The 19,644-nt window shown below is 40.9% G+C and overlaps 1 long non-coding RNA gene across 1 annotated transcript in view; it reads left to right on the top strand.

Moving 5' to 3' along the window:
• Positions 1-9,245, top strand: part of LOC129329732 (uncharacterized) — a 56,053-nt gene extending 46,808 nt beyond the window's left edge. Inside the window, exons 4-6 of the long non-coding RNA XR_008597015.1 lie at positions 4,266-4,388; positions 4,803-4,928; positions 6,917-9,245. This is a non-coding gene — a long non-coding RNA (uncharacterized LOC129329732). The remainder of the gene's footprint in view (positions 1-4,265; positions 4,389-4,802; positions 4,929-6,916) is intronic.
• The last annotated feature ends 10,399 nt before the right edge of the window (positions 9,246-19,644 follow it).

Below are 19,644 nucleotides of genomic sequence, written 5' to 3'. Positions count from 1 at the left end.
CAGACTCAGGGACAGAGGCTGTTCCCTTACCTGCACCAGCTCCTGAGACCAGGGCAGAATCTCCACCCAGCTCCCCTGAACCTGATAGGCAGCGCAGAGGGAGACAGTGTCTTGCTGCACAGGAAAGGAGGCGAAGTGCAAGGCTTCAGGCACTCAAACAACGACGTAACGACCTTGAGTTGTAACAGGGTGCAGCACTGCCCTGCAGGTGAGAGCTCTTAAGCCAGGATGCCCTTTCCCTCGTTGCAGAAGCACCTGTGCACAGACCCGCCCGGTTCTACTGCAACTCATTTCTGCTCTGACTGCTCTTTGGCTCTGACCCTTGCATTCGGCTCCTTGGACTACGCTTCCTGCCTGCTCCCCCGTCGGCTTGGTTGAACTCCGGGCGTTCAGAGAGGCTCGTGGCAGACTCCCCGCCTGCATTCCCGCACACATTATGAGATATATTGGTAACGTCCATATGGTCAAAAATGCATTATAAGTGATCCCCTCAACCTGACTTACAAAGTCTTTCGCCTCTATAACAAGGGCTTGATTTCTAGGATCAAAGGACCTCAAAAAGAAATCAACATTATTGAGATAAGGGTTCCAGCAATGAATATAGGAAAACTTGGAAATATATGTGTCCGAGGCCCGACATGCCGGCCTCGGACTCCCCCCACCCCCACCCCCCCGACGACGCAGAGCCCACCTACCGGGCGGGAGAGGCCAAGGACGAGGCCCCACCGGTGGAAGAAGGCCCCAGCGGCTGCGCCGCCGCTGCGCCGCCGCCCGCCGCCGCACCGGAGGAGAGGAGCCCGAGCGGCCACGACAGCGGGCGCACTCGGAAGCGGCGGCCGGCGCGGTCAGCGCTCTGGCGGCGACGGCCCCGTCCGGGCCGCGGGGAAGGCCGCAGCGAGCGGGGCGAGGCCGCGCCGGGCTGCCAAACGCCAGCGCAGGCGCCCTCGGCCAAGCAGGAGGGCGGCCGGGGCCAGCAGGGGGGAGGGAGGAGCAAGCCAGCCTGTGATTGGAGGGCGGCCCGGGGAAGGGCCAGATCGCCCCGTCAGGGGCCTAGCCCGCCGTCCATCACAGGGCAGGAGGGAGGAGGGCAAGAGGCATTGGGGGAGAGCGTGGCAGCCCGGCTAGCAGCCCACCAACGGGGTAGAGGGAGGTGGGCCCAATGGGCTGGGATGCAGGTGGCACAGGTGTTGGGATTGATGGTGGGTGGAAGCACTCGGGGGTGAGGGTGGAGCTGGAGTGGGGAAAGTATTTAAGGAGGCTCTGGAGGCAGGCCGAGGAGGAAGGTACTGGAAGAGACATAGCAGGTGCCCGGCATCCTAAGGCAAGCACCCTGCCATTTGTCAGCCGGCTGCCCTGAAGGTTAAGGCGCAGCCAGCCGGGTGGAGCCACGTGCTGACCGGCCCGCCGGTCAGACAAGGGCCGCCCTAGTCTGAGGCCGCCTGTGAAAGAGCCTCCACGCTTCCTTGGGGGACCCGCCCAGCCGCTCCAGGCTACCAGCACGGACCCGCCGGGACCTCCCCGCCCAGACCCGCCGCCAGGGGGCGTGCCACAGCCTGACAATATGAGAAACCGATAGCTTGAGAATTTTGGAGAAATCTGAATGTCTGATCTATATGACTCAGAATGACAGCTTCAGTTACTGTGAGCCAAATAAGAAAATATGTGACTTGTAGGATCCTAACTGTTTGCCATCTTTCCATCTTCCAGTTGTCTAAAAACTTCCTGACCTAGAGTTGGATCCAACCAGCCTTTCTGCTGGTGAGAAAAGGAGGAGCCATCTGCCTTGACCACCCATAATACAATGCTAAGCATCATGGGAACTGCTTGTGGGATGGAAGCTATAGTATGGTGGGGAATTGGGTAAGATTGATGGACAAACTTGGTTTGATCCAACCCATAGTACTCTCTGATTAACGGTCACTACTCCACTCTTACCTGTTTCTCTAATTATCACATTACTCAGATTCTTCAATGATAGCTGGTCACCACCCTCTAGAGGTTGATTTTTCAAGTTCTACAAGATCCCTCAGAACCAGCTGTTCAGATAATTGAACATTTACACAAGTATAGGATAGTATGCATTTAATTTTAGGAGGAAACAAAAAGGACAACTTCTAAAACTTGTACTGCCAAAAAATTCCCTCACTTTTATGTGTCGTATTAGATGAAGCTTGTGCTCTGGTACAAAAAAAATATTTACAATGCCATCCTAATTATGTCTATTCAAACTCCTATTCAAGTTTATTCAATAGGACTTACTCCCAGGAAAGTGATCTTAGGATGGCACTGTTAGAATCCTGAACAAAACTTGAATCAAAATGCAACATTCAGAAAATGCAGTCCAGACAACAGTTGCTTGATACCAGCTATGAGACCTATTAAGTATGCTGAAGTTAGGGCAGAATTGGAGAACAGAGGAATGGGGACCAAGGGAAAGCTAAGGCAGGTAACTGGAGTGGTGCTAGTCTTTAATATATGTTGATATATTAATGTTAATAATGGTTGTTGTGGGTTTTCCGGGCTGTATCACAGTGACACTGAGAGATCTCTGTCTTTTGGTGCTACACCTCTGAAGATGCCAGCCACAGCTGCTGGCGAAACGTCAGGAACTACAATGCCAAGACCACAGTAATACAGCCTGGAAAACCCACAACAACCATCGTTCTCCGGCCGTGAAAGCCTTCGACAATACATTAATGTTAATAGTTTGATTGCTTTTTAAAACAATTTACATTCTAAATAAGAATGTGTAATTACATTTGTTCATGTTTATCTACCTGACTGCATCTGCCTCTTCCTTTTATTGTCTCTTCCCATTCAGTCCAGTCTAAATTTAAATAGTTTGCTCCTTCAGGTAGAGATATTCTATATTTTGTTACAATACTCCGTAAATGATCCTAAAACTATGTACGCTGATAGTGCTATATAACACAAAATAATACTACTATAAAATAAAGTAATATTGCCACTGTGGTACATTCCCTGGTAAATCCAGATTAGACTGCTGCACTGTTATACGTGGGGCTGCACTTGAAGAGTGTCCAGAAGCTACAGTTGGTACAGAATGCTGCAGCCAAAATATTGAATGGAGAAGGTCATAGGGACATGCATTTTCTGTCGTGGGCCTACCTGAAGTGGTCAGGAAAGCTTCCATGTGCCTGGTTTCCCTTAAACTATGCAAAACTGAATTATTCAAGTGGGCTTTTTACTCAGATAGGAGAGCTATACAGTAAAGAAGTGGTCTCAAATGAGATGTGTTAGTAAAGGGATAAGGACTATAGACGTTACTATTATGTACTGTCTGTTGCTCTAAGTATGATACTACTGGGTAATTACTGTCTTGATTAATATGTCAGTCCCAGAATTTCTTATGCTGTGTTTCAACATTTCTTCAACTCTATGTTGGATTTCTCTTGTTTTAAAGCTTTGCAAATTTGCATTTATGTTTACATTGGTTTTAAAGTGTCTGCTGTAGCACAGCAGTTAAGTGGTTCAGCTGTGAATCAGCACTCTACTGGTTCGAATTCTGCTACTGCTATGAGCTCAGTAGGTGGCCTTGGGTAAGTCACCTCTCAACTCCAGCTCCCCAACTGTATTGTGGAGATAAGAATAACACTAACTTGTTCACAGCTCTGGATGGGGTGCTAATCTGTCTAGAAGAGCGGTATATAAGCGCTGTTGTTGTTGTTGTTATTAAATTGACTACCGACTCACACTGTATAATCTGCCTAGAGTCTCAGTGCGAAAGGTGGACTATAAATAATGTAAATAAATAATCTATATCACTCTAGTCTAGTTCAACCTACACTGGTTCTCAATTTGCTTCTGGGCCCAATTCAAGGTGCTGGTATTGACCTTTAATACTCTATATGACTTGGGGCCAGTATACCTTAAGGACCACCTACTCCCATATAAACCTACCCAACTTCTTATCTTCAGAGGCCATGCTTTGGGTGCCCACCATCTGAGGCTGAGTGGATGGCAACTCAAAAAAAGGTCTCTCTGTGGAACTCTGGTACTCCCTTCCCAGGGAGATTTGCCTGCCTCAGCAGGTGAAGACTTGTTTTGTTTTGTGTAACATTCTCTCTTTAACTCTCGTTTGCCTTTCTCCCTATTTGTGTGTGTGTTTCTCCATATGTTTTATTTATTTGTATTTTAAATGCTTTTAAAATGTTTTGTTTGTTTGCTGCATTGAGGACCATAAGTTGGGTGGAAAAGGACCATGAGAATTTTTAAAATAAATATTATTTTTTCTTGCTCCATAGGCTGGCTCACCTAGCATAAGGAGAATTCTGAAGCAGAAAGCTACCAAGAACCATCACTAAAGAGAATTCCTGGCAGTTTTGTTCTTCTAGTTCCACGAGGCTAAATTACAACTCTTTTCCCTGGTATGTCTGTTATGCATTCGTAAGTATGAAACTGGAGTTCAAAGTTCCGCAATACAGTGACAGTGCTATCCACAAGCTGAACTTAGTATATCTGTGATGAAATCAGTGAATATATCAGCCCAAATATTTATTATTTAGGACACTAGTAGTTGCTATACTAGACAGAGTTACACCGTTCTAAGTCCATTGAAGTCAATGGGCTTAGAAGGGTGTAACTCAGTTTAGGATTGGACTATAAAATTACAGACTAGAGAAAAGGAATATTTTGTTAGAATGTGTGGTGAATGGAGCATGCCTTTTCTCTGTTCATTGGGTCAGAAGGAAAGGCTTTAGTTGTGAAACAGAACTTGATTATGAAATTATTGAATTCATTGTAATAGTAGTCACTGTTTATTACGCTTATCACTGTATTAGGTGCCATGCAAAAGTGAACGTACAAGATACCTTCAAGGAACTTACGGGCCTAAACTAAAGAGAGCATCTTAAATACAAAGAAGCACCAAAATTGTGGTATGATCAGCATATCTGGGAAAAGATAAGGTATTGGTCCTAAAGCTCCTTACAACAAACAGATGGCTTACCTGCTTGCCAGAGTCCCTTTATAGCTATCCAGTGATCGACTTACTTCGTTCATTTTGTTCATTGTTGATCTGAAACATAAAATATATCATAGGAACACATTATAATGCTCCTGTCGGAGAAAAGCCTAGTTTTCTGCACAGAAAATATGGAGAAGAGTTATTGCTTCATTTGCATGCAGAAAGCACAAAGGAAGGGGCTACATGCAACAGCAATGGCACCCAATATGGCACGCCAAGGGAGTTCAGATTCTGTGATTTTGAAAACATGCCCCTACTACTACTACAACTACTCTTTCTTCTCCTGCTGCTCCTCTTCCTGCTGCACCATCATCCTGGCCTACCTACGAACTGAATTCTCAATAGGGATACCAGTGGTTTCTGCTCCCCATTACTAAGCAATAGGAAAACATGATTGTAATAGTCCCTTCTCAAGTTCTACGTGTCTTGATCATGTCTACACTAAGATAAATTCAGTCATCTATACTACAGGATTTAAGTCCAGGGGCACCTTAGACACCTACAAGATTTTCAAGGAGGAAGCTGTCAAGAGTCAGAGCTCCATACTTCAGAAATCTTACACCCAGAAAATTTTGTTGATCTCTAAGGTGCCCCTGGACTCAAAACCTTCTGTTCTACTGCAGACCAACACAGCTGCCCACCTAAGTCACCCAAGCTGATGTTTACTCCATGCCAAAGGCTAATGATCGTGTTGAGGAGATACACAATATCACTATCGTTAATCTATTAAAGGGATGCTGGCAGGAACACTGGGATGCTGATGCACAGCAAAAGTATGCTTTTAGCACCCAAATGTAGCTGTTTAAATTATTCCATTGCCTTAAGAAATTATCCAAGAACTTTTCAAAGATTGGTGAACAAGTTACTAAATCAAAAAGAGTCCAGTAGCACCTTTTAGACTAACCAACTTTATTGTAGCATAAGCTTTCGAGAATGACAGTTCTCTTCGTCAGATGCATCATGCATCAGACGAAGAGAACTGTGATTCTCAAAAGCTTATGCTACAATAAAGTTGGTTAGTCTTAAAGGTGCTACTGGACTCTTTTTGATTTTGCTACTACAGACTAACACTGCTAACTCCTCTGCAAGTTACTAAAAAGTGTCATTTTTAGGTCCATCTGTAGAGATGGCCGCCATTGGTGTATAGGAAATATCAAAACACATGTGGTTTATTTCCCAAGGAAATAGAGAGAGAGAGAATATCAGAAAGCTTAAAATAGATACCTGACTAACCCTAACCAAGCAAGAGAAAGCAGAAGAAAAAGAAACAGCCATGTCACGGAAGCCTAGGGCATGAAGAAGGATGATTAGTTAATTGTACTGGAGGCAGAAGAGAGGTCAAGGAGGAAGAGGAGCGCTGAAAATTGGTCTTCAGTATTGATGGTGAAAGGATTACCAGTGATTTAAATGAGGGCAGTGTTGGGCATAGACGTATGGGGTGGGAAGTAGAATGGAAGAAGCAAAAAGTCAAATGAAGGGAAATAAGCAGCAAGAATTTAGAGGCAAAGGATAGAACAGAACTGGACAGTGGACTTTAATGGAGCAAGAAGTGTTTTGTTGTTGTAGAAGTAGAAGAAAATAATGGTGTGTTTGAATGCCGTTGGTAAAAAACAATTTATGTGGTGGTGAGAGAAGATAGTAGAGGGAGGTCGCAACGAAGAACAGGAGGGAAATAGGGTCAGGGGAACACATGGAAGAGAAAGAACGGGATATCAACACTTCAAGTGAGCTGCATGGGAAGAAGGTTGACTGAGGGAGTCTTAGAGAAATTGACAAGATTTGAAAGGCCATTTTTCTTTTTTTGAAAAAAAATCACACTGGATGATCTATAGAATCATCCACATATAGTGAAATAGAAGAATGAAAAAAAAGAATATATATTTTAGGAGAAAAACCAATTAATGTATTGTTCTGCCTTTTGACTGCCAGTGCATTGTGAAGTATTCATGTGGAAATAGCCATCAAGCAGTCATATTTTGAAGAACAGAAGGAGAGACAGATGGAGCAAATAGATATAATTGAATACTGACTGCATAAAAATGGTACTGTAAATGAAATGAAGAAACACTATGTAATAAAGAAAAAAGGAGCACCATCAAGAACAGAACCTTTAGGAACACCAGCAACAGAAGAAAAGGAAGACAAATATGAGCCATTAACAGAACCGTAACAGAAATGTTAGTATTATGCAGTTGAAATGATGAAAAGAGAGAACAAATAAACATAGTGAATGAAGAAACAACAAAAGCATAGCATGATCTAGTGCTCCACACAGAAGAGGGGTTCAAGAATAAAAATAAGTTGAATTAAGCAGACCAAAAAGGATCAGAAAGAGAGTTAGGTGGGAGAAAGGTACATTACTGAGCAGCAGGGGGAAAAAAGATTTTATTTATTTAGAAAATTTTATACTGCCTTTCCAGAAACTCGACCAGGGCAGCTTACAAAAAAAATTAAAAACAAAAAGTTAAAAGGTATTAAAATCCGCTATTAAAACTTTAGGAGCTTAGACAGAAATAAATGAGAAACAAGACAATAGATAGAATGGAGGATCCCCATTTTTTTAAAAAAAAGGAACAGTGTTAGATAAATAAAAACAGACAGAAGAGCTACAGAAAATTGCTAAAATTAAAGCCTGACAATCCTGGGTTTACAAGGACAAGAAAAGCACATTTTAAAAATGAAATACAGCATACTTTCAGCTTATAGATTCCAAGGAAGCTCACATGCTACAATAATTTTAAATTGAAGTTACCTGGAAAAAATATTAAGATTACAAAGAAATCATGAAACCAAATTAGAATATCTAGGGTGTACATCCAACGTAAGGGAATCAGGTGAAGAGTTTGAGCATGTGTTAAAAATAAAAATGGTCCTATATTAGCAATACCTTTACAAAGACTAATGAATGAAAGAGGGGGAGGGGAGGGGAGGAAAGCGCAAGAAAAGGAGGAAGCAGTGGAGGCTATTGTTGGCAGAGAGAGAGAGGGAATGAGTGAGAGCTCAGAGACAGCTGACACCACAGCGGGGGTGAGAGGGTGCTGTAAGCCCCCCTCCTCCCCCATTCTGAGGCTCACCCTAGGCCTACCACCAGCCAGTAGGAGACAGCCTGGAGAGTGCACCCCCTCAGGCTCCGCCCATCTGGGCATGGAGCCTGACAATATAAAAACGTATAGTGAACTATTTAAGTACATGATGATGGTGGCAAGAGTAGTATTTGCAGCAAAATGGAAGGCAGGAAAATGTCCAGATATGATGGAATGGAAGACTAAGCTATATGAATATGCATCAATGACAAAATTAACATCTATATACACAATAGGTCAATTTCAGAATTTCAAGATAAATGGAAAGTTTTTTTATTGTATACTTGAAAATTAATAATTAAGAACAATTGTTATTAGATATGAAGACAGATGGAAAGATATTTAAATAAAAGTGAAAAAATTAAGAATATATATAAGCAAGTTCTATATAGATATATGATTTAATTGATGATAATATGCTTTAAATGATAGTAGTTTATTACTTTTTTTTCTATATGATCTAGACGATGTGTTTAGGTTTTAATGCATGATCTAGATGATCATTGATGATAGTAGTAGTGGATGATTGTAGAGGTATGACTTAGATGTTTGGTTATAGCTTATGTTTTCTGTGTTTGAGTTTATTGATTGAAATAAAAAAAATTAAAAGAAAAAATAAAAATGGTCAGGAGAATCAGTGTGAAGATTAAAGTTACCAAGAATATTGAGAGCAGTTGAATGAATCAGAGAAGGAACCAGGCAAATGATGACTTAAAAGCAAAGATTAAAAGGAGAAAAAGATACATGAATTTCAAAACTCATGAAGAAATAGAAACATGAATGTGAAGAAGAAGGCATACTGTCAGCACAATCTATGTCAAGTGGCTAGTGGAAGAATATACAAGAAAGAGTGGCAAGAATTATTTTGAGAGGGAGAGGCTCATGCCTTCATAAGGGCAATACCGGTAAGTGATTGGATAGAGAGAACTTTATTAACTGTTGAATTGCAGTTCAATATGCCAAAGGATGCTGCAGAATGGAAATGAAATGAAGCAGTGAGCGTAAATAAAAAACTGAAGTTAGGGGAGATGTTATCACCCAGGAACCAAAAGTAAAAATACAACAAATATCTTGGAAAACAAAAAGAAAGAAACAGCACAGATAACAAAAAAAAATCTTAGATAAGAGCACCAAAAATACTGAAATAGTCACAGTGGCCACATAAGTTATAGTTGTCTAAGCAGAGCCCATGTTCTCAGTATGTAGCCTCTATGTACCAAGTCGGACAGATAAGCAGCTGCTAAACGTAGTAAGTGAGTTTTCACCTCCTGATTATTAGGACAGACTGGATCTCTTCCCAAATGGAAAGGTAGGCAAAAAATATAATGATTAGAATGTTTATCAGCCTCATAGAAGTGAAGAAAAGGAATGGATGAGTGGGATACCAGCTGTAAACTGAGCAGATGCCTGATTGCCCCTAAACAGCTGAGTACAGTTTCTGGTCTTCTGCCTTAAAGTCTGTGGGTCCCTTAAAAGAGCTGGGTTCCCTCTGAAGTTTGCTTGGCGCTTGGAAGTATTCCTGCAGCAACAGGACCAGTTCAAGGTATCTTTTCAACCTTTGCAAAGTACAACCATCCTCTCCTGGGTCATCGGGTCCAAGTGGGGCTCTTGTGGCATTGCTATCAGAGCTTGGCTTGGATCTGGCCAGTGGTGTCATGAGGCAAAGAAGGGATTTCAGTCACTTCCCATGCAGCTCATGACGAAGCCAGCCCAGCAACATATTGCCACCCTCCTCATTGTACTGCTCCAAGCAGTTACTTAAGTAGCTTGAGAGAACCAGTACTTAGAGCCCTGTTTCTAATAAGGCATCTTGAGCAAGGAGTGAGGCAGGAGATCTGCTTGCCACCATTGAACAGGTGTGCAGTAGCTATGGTAGCAGAGTTTTATAAATGTCTGCTTTGTAGGCGTTTTGCCTCTGCACAGTGGATGAAATCTCTTCTTCTCCGGGGTCATGGATCGTTGTGTCAAGTTATTAAGTGATGCTTGGGTCGGCTAGGGAGGACACAGGATGATTACTTCCATAAGGCATAAAGTAAGGATAATGAGCGCAGAATGATAATAGCACACATTTAGAATTACAATAGCATGAATTTAGAAAACTACAGTGTTAAGACTTTAGTGTTTGTTGCTCAATAACTGACTGGTTTGTTCACTCTTTACTTAAAAAACTGGCTGCAGAGCAGCGCACAGCAGCTGTAGGTCTGGAGGAGGGAGAGACCTAGGGCTCTCATTGGGCTATGTGAGAATGTGTATGCGTGCAGTGCTGCTGATTGCACTGTACTGGCTGAATACGTGCAAAGGAGCCTGAGAAACAGGGTTTTAAAAAATGTTATTTGAAAAGGAAAAGACAATAAACAATTCATAAAGAAACATTAACAGAATATATAACAGCACATTTAAGATACAGAATATTACTCCTCTCCATCTCCTTACTTACTTCTAGTCAAGATTTTATACTCAACATTTTATATTCAACATTATACGCAACATTTTAAATTCAGCATTTAAAAATATCATTTTTCTAATTGGTTTGCTTCCATAATAACTATTTTTTCCTTTTTCTTAATTTCTAGCTACATAGTCAAAAAGGTCTTTCCATTTTTCCTGAAGATTGGTCCATTATGCATATAGGAAGTTAATTCAGCCATGGACTCATATTCATACAGCTTGTTCATCCCTTCAGTCATAACTGGACAAGATTCTGCCTTCCATTTTGTTGCATATACTACCCTCGCCACCATCACCATATACTTAAAAACGTTGCTGTTTACTTTTATAATATTACCAGGTAAGATATTTAATAATATATTTTTAGGATTCAGCTCAAAGCAAAACTTTAATATCTGTTGCCTCTCTTTATTGGTTATTATCCAATATCTTCTCACCTTCTTACATGTCCACCACGTGATAGATTGTTGCATCCAACATTTGCAACACCAATCACTGTAGTCCTTATTGGTTCTTGTGGTGTCCTTGGGGTGATAGACCATCTAAAATATATCTTGTACCAATTCTGTACAGTCTGTAAATTCAACAATCTGTAAATGTAATTTCTTTTGTCCATGGGTTTTCCCATTGGCTCATAGAGACACTTTCTCCAAAATTTTGCATCCATTTTATCATACAGTTTTTAACTTGTTCTGATTCTGTGGCATATTGCAGTAGAATTTTATATACTTTTCCTAATAGATGCTTTGAATCTCCACTTAGTTGTTCAAACACTGTTTTCTCTCTTGGCCATCTTCTTTGTATTTGTTCTTTGAGTTTGGACACCATTTGATAAGACATCAACCATAGAATATTTTTTCTTGAGTGTGAATTTCTTGCCATGTTTTTATATTTTCTTGCTTATCCATCATATTTTCATAGTTTACATGATCTATTTTATTTCTTGTAGCAGCATCATAATAGGCATCTATTGGTGATGTCAAAGGCAAAGTTGGCAGACTTAATCTGTTTCTGCATTGGAACCATATTCTTAATAGTCCATCCTGAGGAACAGGTTCAGGTTGCACACAAACAGCTGAACTACCTGACCAAAAAAAAATGGGTTCTCTGCTTGTGACCCAGCAAACTGTACCGGAGAATGCTTGGGCATCTCCATTATGGACTGAAAATAGGAATTCAAAGCCAAGAGACAACTAAGTGATGACTTTGTTCCTCTGGTTTAAATGGGATTACAATCACAATTAACTTCGGCTACATTGAGCCCACTGGTATTAATCTTATAACTGAAACTAACGAAGAATTGCACCTGCAATTCCTTCGTGGTATGAGTAAAAAAGCACTGATATTGGATAACATAGAGAATGTAAAATGAAATACAAATTTTATCTGGTTACCATATATGCAAAGACAGAAATGCAGCAGATCTACTTTATCTGAGGCAAATCTTAACATTTTATTCTGAGGTGATTTTTTTCCCTCTTAAATCAATCAGCTTATCTTGTATAATGTTTTGAATTTTTCAGGTGTTAAGTCAAATATTATGTTAACATCATTTCAGAGGATCTGTAATGCTCTGTTTGATATCATGAATAGTTCACACGCATTCTATACCCAAAAAAGTATTTTCTTTTAGGAATCTTGAAGGAAATCTTCCTTGATTATCCTTGGACTCAGAAGATGGTACACAGCACAAGCATGTATCTTCCTCTGGAAGCTGGTTTCACATGGTGGCTTAGATTTTTCCATCTTTGTATCTAGCACCATTTGAAATCAGTGTTCTAGGAGCAAGAATTACAGCACTGGATTTGGAGAAGAACTGTAAGCTGCAGCACAGATCATGCCACCAGGTTGTAAACTTGTTTTGGTAAGACATAACTGGTCCGGGTGTGCTAGTAACATATAATACTTGGATTTACAATTTAAATTAGGCCAAGAATATAAGAAAATGTTTTAGAACACTGTTCGAGCTGCTGAGTAGCTGTTCAGCAAGGGAGACAAAATCTAGCCTCCAATATTCCCACCACCAAACAGGTGTGTCCTGCGTTTTGAAGAGGTCTTCAAGTGCAGTGCCTCCAAAAATAGATCAGGGAAGACTGTGTAGCACACATCTGCTTGTGCAGTCCCTTTTCCAGGTGGGAACGTATGTGCCAAAAATTTTTTCCACATGTGTTGGGCTCCTCAGATTACAGTAACTAATACGTTTTTATGGCGGTTGTTTTGGATTCTGTTCTTTTAAGGGTTGCCCAGTCACTTGATTTAATTTGAAGTTAAAGCTGTCATTTGAATTGCCTTTCAAACCTTGCAGCACAAGTGTTGTTTTTAAGATGTTTCATATGGTTTTTATTGATGTTACCCACCTTGGCTCCCACTTATCTGGGAGATGTGGGGTTAATTGGTTTAAATAAATACGTAAACAAATAATTATCATTATTATGGGAATTAATCCACTGGAGCTCACAGAATTATGATTGTATTGCTCTCAGTCACTGAATATTCTGGCTCTTGTTTTAATTTTACACTCCAGGCCAAACTAGATGTGACCATGTCCTCATGGCTGCCATAAGACCATCACCACCATTTAAAAAATGTGGTGAGAGCCTCATTGGGCCTGCAGCATGGCATCCTTGTTTCTCTCCCCACCCACACACACCTTTTCAGGAGCCAAAATAGCTGGAGTTGGGGGTGGCCATTTCAGCACTTGGATAAGGCATGTGGGTGAGGGGACAAGAGTACCTCAGCTCTCTGCACTGTGGGTCATTGTGGCATTTCTAAATGATTAGTTTGGCCCTCAGTAAATTGATAACCACCACCATTTAAACATCCAAATATAAAACCTAAATTAAATATAAGACATAATGCCAGGATTTGAGCATTTAACTTGATGCCTTTATGAAGAGATGGTCTTCCAAATTTCCTATCTTTTGTTTAAAAACCCCTTTTCAGATGTATGTGCCAGTGCTTGTTTCAGATGCTCTTCTTTCAGACCTTTTTAGATCAGACGATGCATACCTTTGATCTGAACTGCTGCATAGTAATGGTCTGAACTACCTGCAGATTCCCTTAAACGGAAGAAGACAGTGTGGAACTAGGACAACATCTCTTACACAGGCTGACCGATTTCTCTTGGTGTTCAGAGTCTTAGTTTTTGTCTAGCACCATTTGAAATCGGTTATGATGTAGGGGGAAAAGCAACTGAACTGGAAATGACACGAGGTACTCTCAGCTAAAAATCATCGCATATGAAGATGTTTTTTCTCTAGTGTGCATAAATCTCATTTATGAATTCTGTTGCAACAGCTGTTGATGAGTTCCATTCTAAGAGATCTAACATGGACTCTCCTACAACGTGAAAACACTGCTGGTAGAAGTGCAACATACCAGTAGTAATTTTGTCCAGTTCCTCTTTTACTGGACAGTGTGGCTTTGGGGGCATAGGGGTGACGGTACCATGACCTTCATCATCTGCTTTTCAGAGATCTTGGGGAACAGCAGGGGGGGAGGGAAGGCTAGGAAAGATCAGCATCTGCAAGCACTTACGCTTCATAGGATCTAGAGTATTGCAAATTTGATGACTATCCTTATTGAAATACATTGGATAAGCTATGATGAATAAATAAAAGTGGAATTGATACAAGAGAAATTGCTTGTTAATCACTGTGGCCATAATGAGTTACCACTTTTTTAAAAATGGCGCCTCTACACTGGTTCTATGTGTCCCAAAACTGAAATTTTACAACCTTTTAATTTTTTTGTGCTTGTGTTTATTTTAATATAGTGTTATTTTAAATTGATGAATATTCTCTTGTGTAAAATAGTGATTTGCAAATCTTTTTATACAGTACCAGATCAGATATATGTTGCAGACAAGGGCTCAGAGCCAAAGGTCAGTTCTCAAAATCCTCTTTCAGCTATAATTCCCACCCCATTGTTCCTAACAATTTCCTGCCCTCTAGAAGCAGCATTTGGGGAAGCTTATTGGGCTATAGCAGGAGAGAACCAGCAGCAAAACAAACCTACACACCCGCTCTTACGTGTATACAGCTGGAAGTTTCATGTGCCAGTAGAAACCAACCTTTGGATTCAGCTCAAAGTGCTTGACTAGAAGGACCTTTGGTATGAAGCATCATTGTTGTGTGTAATTCTTCAACATGTATATATGTAAAAATGCAAAAGGGAATTAGAGTGTCTGAAATGATGTTATATAATTGGAACACTAGATGGCAGTGCTGTTTCTAGTGAGGCAAAACTGGAGGAGTTGGCTTGCTTTTAATGCATGGCAACACAGTCTGCTCCAGGGCTCATTTTATTTTATAAAGAGCAAACTCCCCCCCCCCCCCGCCCCCCAACCAACAACTTCTTCCGAAATAGCACTTGGAAGTGCTCTTAACTGAACACAGCTACAGAATACAGTATAGAAAGCAGCTGGTCCAGAAATTAATTCATCCACTGTCACTGGTATATAATTCAATTTATATATAAACAAACAATGACAAGGACTTCAGACTCATTTTTATGTCATACAACAAAACATTCTGATGCAAAATGATAAATAAGCTTTATACTTCCACTGAGAATTGCTGAGAGACCCTTCAAGAAAATAATTGATGAAAATACTAGATAGCACAATGAAATTTCTAAGTGCCAAAGCAACCTGGTACCTGGGATTTGTTGAGCCCTGGGTTAAGCTGAAAGGCTTACATTTTTTACTGTTTTATTTATTCAGAGATTGTTTGCTCCCTTGCTTCCTGTACAGGACTATAAGAACTACTCAGAAAAGCAAATAGTTTTTTCGCATTGAAAGTCTGAGCACTTATTGGAATCTTATTGGAATGGGCTAGTTTGCTGGTGTCTATAGGTCATACTGTTCCTTTCTAGAGACCTCTGGGCACTAGTGCCTATTTGTCCATAGAGGTTTCTGTATACATTGCAGACTGCATGATGAAAGTCAGGCCTTCCTTCCATTTATAGTAATCTGGAGGGGAGACATTATCTCCCCTGGATATGCTACCTTTCTGTAAAAGGATGGTATATAAAGAAATGTATCCTCTGCAGCAGGGGAAGGGCGCTATCCATTTCAAACACATTTAATTTTTGCTGTCAGGTACACATTCAGAAGACTTGGCAGCATCCCAGGCCACAGTTTAGATCAGAGCTTAAAGACCACAGGAAAGTGTAGGTTCACAGCGAAGAAGACATAAATGAGCACAATTAGAATATGTTTAGTGCACACATGGCAAAGAAGATAAAGCAATTGCCTTAACTTACATATCTTTTTGGTGCATGTGTCAGTTTATAAAGCAATTTAACTCACCCCTTTAAGGCCCTTTGAATTATATCTACAATATCTGTAATAAAAGAAAATTTACAAAATATACAAAAATTCAAAAAAGGAATTGTTTGCAGATTTTAATATGTGGGGACAACCAAGCAAAGCCACTAGTTGGCGGCAAATACTACAATCTGCTGAAAATTAAACAGGGTCATACTACAGGTTAGATAATCTTCCTTGTTCATTTTGTAAGTTTTTTTCCCTTGTCCAGTGAGGACAGCACAAGAAAAAAGCAGCATTTTAACCACTTCCCATATCATTTACCTGTTGAAAAACATCAGCTGTAAACTGCTTTTACTCCTGTTAGGGAAAAGTCTTCCCCCAGCATACAAACTGCTTGAGAGTTTCTTTTTCCAGTGCAAAAATGGCAGGGAAGAGTTAAAAAGGCTCCTCCCCCACTTTTGCTATAATCCTCCTTAAAAAGTGTTTGCAAAAGATGTAGCGTTATAAAAGGTAACGGAAGAAAATGTAATGCATAGTTTGTCCTTAAAACTGATATAAAGGATAAGAGCTCCTGAAATCTCCATGAATTAAGCACTTCTTAAAGTGGAGGTCAGTAAATTAGTTCAAGAACAGTCAGCCTCACTATGATTTACGAAAACAAAAGTATGATATATTGGTGACAGTGTTGGGGTGAGATCTGGGAAGCCCCGGTCTAAATCCTCAGTCTGTAATGGAAGCTCCTTGAACTAGTCATCTTCTCTCAACCTTGCTTACCTCACAGGTTTTTGTGAGGATAAAATAGAGGGGAGAACTAAGCCATTTTGGGCCCCTTTCAGGAAGAAAAGCAGGCTATAAATATCTAAATAAATACATAAATAAATGTCCAGTTTCTTGTGTAAGTAGTGGAGGAAAATGAAATCTAGTGCTGACTGAAGGCAAAAAAAAAATCATAAAATGTCCTGCAGATAAGGAAAGCAAAACCAAGACATCCGTATACAGCAAGACTCTTCTGTCATTAAGTCAAATCAACATTATATCAAAGCTGCATAAATTGAATAAACAGACTTAAGATACTTATGGTCCTTATAACAAAATAATATTGAACCTTAGAATTAGACTTGGAGGGTTAAGGTCATCAATTTTTCTGGTATAGTTTTATGTTGCACCAAGTCAGAGGGGCTGGAAGACTGGCACCTAGACTTGGGTCTGGCAGATGTTTCCCTCTCTGATACCAGTGTAGATGTTTCATGCTGTCCACTTAGTGACATATTGGAGGATCAAAACTAAGCAAAAACAAAATCCTCAGCCACCACAGTATCTCTAAAAGCCTAGCTGTTTCCCATTTATTACTGGGCAGCTACGGTGGAAGATAAAACAACCTGGAAAAGAAAATGTCCTTTTGTTGTTTCTTTAGTAGAGGCATACTGTTTGTTTAACAGTCCTACAACTCAGCAGTCTTGCACAGAACCAGTCTCAAAAATACCACCTTCTATCCCATCCTCACATAGAAACCACTGCTGGCAAAAAGTCTGCCACAGCCAAAGCAATACCAAAATCAGTAGCAGGTAGCAGGAAAGACCCAGAAGCAAGAGATGCACTGAAAGCTATCACTGGCTGTATCCAAAGAGCTCTCAAATGGGTAACCAACACACAATCAAAGAAAATATGAGATAAAGTTTCAATTACTCTGGACTCACTTGCACATAATCTTTCCAAGTACAGTATTTCTCAGAACCTACTCACTAAAACAGCAGAAGGGAAAGCATTTAGCCTAGCCAAGAGAAAAACCCTCTAATATTTGGGAGAAGTCAATCGATGAAAATTAGATAGAAGGGTAAGAGAGGGCACAATAAAAAAACAACGTACAGCATACTCTATAAGTCCTGCCAAGAGCCGACTGATGGTCTAATGCCTCTGAGTGCTTTATCCAAAGATAGTCTGGCAGCAAGAGAAATGGAAGGGGATAGCCTTTTTTTAAAAAAAAAGTTTAGATTTAAGATTGGATTGCCAATGTGAAACATTAAGATCTGAACATGAAAGAAGAACTACTAGCATCCTCAGAAAACAAGGCCTTCAAATAAAAATGAAAAATCAGCTTCTAAGCTTGTCACTGCACTGATCCCAGTCCTCGTTCCAGTTGAAGAACCACAGAGGCAACACAGTGAGGAACTCAATTGGTTTTCCAACATCAAAGCTCAAAAGGTTGGTCAATAGAAGTATCCATAATCCCGGAGTATCAACTCCAGTAATCCTACCCATATGAAAACTGAAACAACACTTTAGTCCTAAATACTTGAATTGCTGCAGGAATAATCTGATTGCCCCCACCCCAGCAGAGACAAAATGGACAAGTAGCTACCAAAGAAATGGCCACTGAAAGTAGAGCACACTCTTTAGACTTAATCATTAGAAAGAAGCTAAATAAAGTTGAGCAAAGTTCTAGTCCAGCAGCACCTTACAGACCAATAAGAGTTTCCAGGGTATAAACTCTTGTTGGTCTTTAAGGTGATGTTGGACTTGAACCTTGCTCATCTACTGCAGATCAACATGGATACCCATATGAAACAAGCTTGAAAAAAAATACTAAATTGGGACACATGCTCAACTAGCTGTTTATTCAACTTCCAGGAGAGGTGATTGGTCCAAGAAGATCGGAAAAAAAAAAGTAACTTTATATTTTTTGGAATTTGTTACTAAACTCTTTCAAGTGAAATCATTCTGAAATACCTTTAGCCAATCTATGCCGATCCACTACAGACCTAGATAAAAGGATAGTGTCATCTGCATAGAGTAACAGCAGGATCTAAACAGTAGCCAGAACAGGGTCATGGGAATTCACCACTTGTAAGGCCCCTAGAAGATCATTAGTATAGAGATTAAATGTGCGGGGGCGGGGGAGAACTGACCAACAGCCCCCTCCTTGCCCTGGAAAGATGCATGACTTAAGACAATGAGGCTCGCAGGAAGCTTCTGACTCACTGTGTCAATGCCCAACCTTAATTCTCCTCATTCGTCTACCCTAAACAACCCTATTCAGAAAACCTAGTCGCTTTCCCCATCCAGTACTCAAGGGGTCATCAAGCACCATTCAGCAATTAAGCCTCTCCCAACTCCGTTGTTCACCTGCAGAGACAGCTGTCAAGTCATTGTTTGGGGGGCAAAGATGTCACCTTGCCCAGGGAGGATTTGACCCTGTAACTGGACTCCCTAGCCACTAGTCTGTGTGTAGGGGGGGGGACTCATACATACACCCCCCAAATCTGTTTGGGCCTATTTTTTTTGTTGTGAAACACTGGTCGTATTGCTGCTGTCTTCATGGATCTCTCTCTTCGAGACTGGTAACTATCACCTTCCCTAAATCTGCTTCCTCCCCTCTTTCCTCCCTAATTTTCTGTTAGCCTTGTATGCATGCAGTGTGGGTTTTTGTTTGTTTACCCTTTTTATTTCTCTAATAAACCTTTCCAGTTGAACCTCTGCTTGATTTATTTGAGAGCTCTCTAAGGGAATAATCCCTATAAACATAGGTGGAGAATCCCAGTTACCCCGTCTTGCTTGTCTGTCAGAGTCACAACTTTGAATAGGGGCAGTTTTGGCTTTGGGCAAGGATCCTCTGGGGGGAAACAGGGCCTGCAAGCCTTTTCCCAAAGCCTTTTACTTGGGGATTCCCTTGAGGGATCTTGGGGGGTGAGGCATTGCAGGGACAATAGCAGTTGGGGAGTTGTTGGGGCATGTTCTTTCCCACGTGGCGGGGATCTTACAGAAGGGAGTTTCATCTTTCAGCAGGTGGGCTAAAGGGGTGAGGGTGATCATCGGTCAGCAAATGGGTCAGCTGATGCTGAGATCTGTGCCTTATG

Source organism: Eublepharis macularius, chromosome 5 (genome assembly GCF_028583425.1).
Source record: "Eublepharis macularius isolate TG4126 chromosome 5, MPM_Emac_v1.0, whole genome shotgun sequence".
Lineage (NCBI taxonomy): Eukaryota > Metazoa > Chordata > Lepidosauria > Squamata > Eublepharidae > Eublepharis > Eublepharis macularius.
Note: the sequence above shows the minus strand (reverse complement) of the source record. Positions and strands in the feature narration are given on the sequence as shown.